We start from the raw sequence: 5,040 nt of genomic DNA, 5'->3' as shown, positions 1-5,040 counted from the left end.
GTTTTACGTGGTTGTAAATTAAAATCTAATTTTTATAATAACAATAGAAGATTATCTAATTCAATTGAATTGAACATTATTCTTTGCGAAATAATTTTTAAACAAAAACATATATTTTTTTATTTTACTTTTTTTTTTTTTTTTTTTACGATAATTGCATCTGATATTGATTCCCAAACGTTTATAATGAATTTAAGAAAGTCGTCTGCATGCCTATAAACTTAGCTCTTCAAACAACAGAAATTCAATTTATGAAAAAAAATAAATAATAAAAACATAGATGTCAAAAAAGTGTAATCAAGCTGCTTCCATTTATGCTCTAAAAGAGTTGAAGTATAAACTTCAGACTCCTTTTGCTAGGTGGAAAATGGAGAATATCAAAAAAAGTTCAAAATTTGGTGCAAAGTAAACAACTTTTAGAGTTGATGAAAAACAGAAAATGGGACCGCATTATGGCTGTTATGGGCAATTCGGACCTAGGACCTAGGTTCATTTTAATTTCATTACATGCTTTTATTAATGCTTAAAAAAAATCCTTTCTTTAATAACTTATAATAACAAAAGAGATGTCATACTTTTGGGTGACTTCAATGCCAGTAAGGGTGTGGCTTGTGTGTCAAAAGCGCTCTCGGAGTGATGAACTTACACGGAGGGGCTCAGTGGTTAAGACACAGTCTTACCAATTTGATGTCTATTGGGGGAGCCGGTTCGAATCCGGCCTGGGGTGTTGACTTTTTTCATTGAGTGGTGGTCCCACAAAATGAAAAACATTGACCCCAAACCATGGTTAGGCAGATTAGGACTCTAATGGGAGTCTTGGCCGGTAAAAAAAAACTTACACGGAGAAGAAACCATTATAAATATTAGAAAGTTTATTTTTCCCCTACAAAAACGCTGGAAATGATCACTGAATGGTGACAATTTTGAACAATGAGAACAGTTAATTTTTTCAAATACACATAATTAGAGGTACTTTAGAGATATAATTTTATTTAATTCGGCATTTAATCTCTGACTATTTCACCGCGGGTATGACCAAGCTCTGATATTAAACGCCCTTTAATTGTACATCGACAAGACGAGTATAATCGAAAAAATTATGATTTTTTTTCAGTTTCTTACTTTTTGGTTTTGAACTGGGGTATTCACACACCCAATTGACTCACATACTATTCTACGCAACTAGGTTATTTGAACTTAGCCAATTCGCATTGATTCTGTAGGTAAACATTCGACATATACATAGGATAGGTTCATGTATGTAGGAGCACTTGTAGGGTATGTTGGTTGTATTGTATTCCCTGACCATCCTGTTTGAGAACCCTATTATCTATCACCATTATATAGGCTCCATATTAAGATAGCCATTACAAATTTTATAAACCTCATAAAATATTATGATTGCGATCCTTTAGAGCCGATCCTATTTACATACTACATGTTAGTTCCGAAATATTCATACTAATATTTACCTATAATCGTCTAGTAAAAACATTGTTATCTAAGATTGATCAATTACCTAACGAAGTAAATGAGTGTCTAATCACTCACGTTCCCTGTCAACTATCCAATCAAGTTTCATAGTAACTAATGACCGAATAATTGTGACTAATAATGCTGTTAGTTTGTAACTACCGATCGATATTAGTCCTCTTGTGCCTAACTCTCGTTGGCTGCATCTATTTCTGTTAGCCATAAGTTGAAGCTCTCGTTGTTCATAATTAGAAAGTTTCTTGTTTATGTTTTCTCTATCTTACACTAGTTAAAAATTTTATTTTCCTGTTATCAAGTTTTTTTTTTTCCGCTTCGAAACTGCTGAAAGACATCAGTTCATAAAAGACTAACTTTTATAACGTATTAAATAATAACTTTCAGCAAAGCTTTGCTTTATTGGATTGATTGCTTAAGTTTATTTCTTATGATTTTTTTTATAACTTCTCACCGAGTGACATTGCTTACAGTGATCGGAGATGTCATTCTACCCCGATTAATGGTGTATACTAATTTATTAATTAATCACCTTATTTTATGTCTTATCACAGATTGCAACCTAGGATAGAAGTTTTATTTATTAAAAAAAATAAATTTCAAAAATTTGTCTTTTATTTAAGGCTTATGTGATTTTTATTTGTAAAACAACCATCTTTCATTTTTAGTAGTAATAAACAATACATTTAAATATATATTTAAAATTTGATAATTATATCTATTTCCATGGTTTCTATGCCAATAGTTCGATTTATAGACATATTTTTATCTTGAAAATAAATAAATACCTGTTTTAAAACGTTCAAGACTAATTTAATCTCAAAGCGGTATGTGAAAGTATTTTTTTTTTAATAAACAGATTTTTATTTTAAATTGTTTTATATGCATTAGCCTAAAAGCAGTTCCTTGACTTGAGACAAAATCTAGGCACTGCTCGGAACATACTTCAACTAGCGCAACCGCAGACAAGTTGTGACAGCCGGTAGCCCGAAGCCGAGCCTAACAAACTAAAGTTTGGCCATAAAATGCTCCATCCTCTGAGAGGCTGCGGTACGTTACAAGCCACTTACCACCGAATATAGTCAGAGCCCGCGTCCCTCTTAGAAGTCAAGGTTCTCTTTTATGACTTCTACTTTTCTCTTTTCTTCCTCCCGTTTTGCGGTTCAAGAATTCTAGAATCTTAAAAATGTTCAGACTGGAAATCAGAATGTATTGTAAGAAAAAAAAAAAGGAAGTTCCATCAGAGATGACTTGTTATTTCTTAAAATGAATTCATTAAGACATGGACGCGGGTTTTGATCTAAATTAAATTCCTTCGTCATGTACTTTACACTTTTTTTTTTAGCTTTTGATCGAGTCTGGCATCCGGGACTGCTTTACCAACTCCGTAAATTCCTACCTCCTACATATTTTCTCATCATCCGTTCCTTTCTTACTAATAGATAATTCCAAGTAAACCACAATGGTTCCTATTCATCCCTACACCGTCTATACACCTGACATACCAACAATTCCTAACACTATCCTTACCACGTATGCTGATGACACATGTGTGCTCACAGTTAGTAATAACCCTTTGATTGCATCCCAAACTCTCCAGTCCCATATCACAATCCTCGAAGAATGGTGTCGAAATTGGAGTATAAAAATAAATCCCATCAAATCACATTTACTCTTCGTCGTAAACCTACCGACTGCCCTACAGTATACTTTAGTAATGTGGCTCTTACCTCTGTCAAACGTTGTCTTGGTTTACACCTTGACAAACGACTAACCTGGAATCCTCACACAAGCCTGAAAAGACAGGAAAGTACACCAGATTCCGACTATTGCAGCACTTACTAGACAAACGGTCTAAACTTCCAACTCATTAAAAAAGACTGATCTACATGACTGTAATAAGGCCTATCTGGACATACGGAGTTGAGCTCCACTAAACCTTCGAATTCCTCTCGTATCCAATCCGTACAATCCAAAATCCTCAATGCTCCTTATTTTGTTACTAATAAAACCATCCATAAAGACCTAAATGTTCCTTAAAAGCCCGAACCCGATATCATTCCTTCCATTATAAACTCCCTAACCACCCAAACCCACTAGCTTCTAACCTTGCTTCCTCTTCCATTCCTGGCAATCCTGCGAGGCGCCTGAAAAGAAGATGGCCTCGTGACCTTATATTGTAAAAATTCAGAGTTCTACTACTGGGTAATTTCTCTACATGCTGTATCATATCATTATCATTATGTCATTATGATCAAATTTACTTGTATTTTTTATTCAGTTGTAAATATCAATAAATAAAAAAACTTTTTTTCTTCTGCCGTTTCTGTAAGATCTCTATTTGAACCAATTAAATTAGACGGCATGTAATATCAGTTATTCCATAATACGATAGAACAACGGCGTTATCCATTTATATCTATATCTTTTCATCTTAGGATAATATTTAATTACTTTATTGTAAAATAATTTTATTTTTAAAACAAAGATATCGTAAAGTATAATAGGTTTCTTTTACCTACGAAACGACTGGTTATTACTTTATTTCAACTTTTAATGAGTTTTTCTTTATATAGCTGTTATAGTTTATTATAAAATAGTAACCTATCAAACAATTCTATAGTCATGTCAGTATTTTCATCTGTGTAGGTTATAGCATCAATTATGCATGTCTCAACGATTTTCGAACTATTTTGCACATTTATTTTTATCTTTTTTAGTAAAACGCTGAGGTAGTATCACATAAAGATAATGCATGTAGGAAGGAAAGGTTCTTCTTATGAGTAAAGTTTGTTCAAGAATTATATTACACTTTAGCTTATACCGTATCTTTTGATGGTTTAAAAAATATAATTCTGTTTCAGTAGTAAATCATCTATATAAACTAAATCATCAAAATATTCTGCTACACTAACATTTTTAGATTCAGTTTCTAGAGTAAAAATTATTATTGTTGGCTAATTTCTTCCTTGAAATAACATTATAACACTGTTAAAAAAAAAAAAAAACAACCCAAATTGTAAAAATGAGTTTTGTGCTTTATAATTGGGTAACTTTTACTTTTCTGTTAATTAATGAAAACATTTGCCATGTAATTTAGTAGAAAAGCCTTAGATAAAGTGCGGCGATTTTACTGTGGTTCAAAACGCACTGCAAAGTATGATTCTACCTTCGGCAGAGCAGCATTATGCAAGTCATGTTGTTTCCTAGTAAGTAGTCTTTCGACGTTAGGATTTACAAAATTTTAAAAACCTTTATTTGATAAAAATATATATTTTTATAGTAATTTCAGAATAATCCTTGTATATAACAAAATTTTCCTTAATTATTTTATGAAAATGCAAAGTTTAATGTTAATGTCACAAAAATTTGATTCCTTTTAATTTGTCAAAAAATATCAACATTTTCATTTTTTTGACGTATTATATAGTTTATATAAAAGTTAAACGTTTGAGAACACAAAAACTAAAAAAAGAGAAAAAGGAGAGAGAAATGACCAACTCGGTTGTTACTCAAAGACTAATTCAATAATACATAAATAAAATTCAATAT

General features: G+C 31.7%; 1 protein-coding gene across 2 annotated transcripts in view; it reads left to right on the top strand.

The window, feature by feature from the left end:
• Nucleotides 1-5,040, top strand: part of LOC106679120 (transcription factor Sox-1b) — a 299,318-nt gene that overhangs the window by 116,553 nt on the left and 177,725 nt on the right. The gene's annotated exons all lie outside the window — the stretch shown is intronic.

Source organism: Halyomorpha halys, unplaced genomic scaffold, assembly GCF_000696795.3.
Source record: "Halyomorpha halys isolate HHAL.00 unplaced genomic scaffold, Hhal_1.1 Scaffold177.1, whole genome shotgun sequence".
NCBI lineage: Eukaryota > Metazoa > Arthropoda > Insecta > Hemiptera > Pentatomidae > Halyomorpha > Halyomorpha halys.
This window is presented reverse-complemented; position numbering and strand designations above follow the sequence as displayed.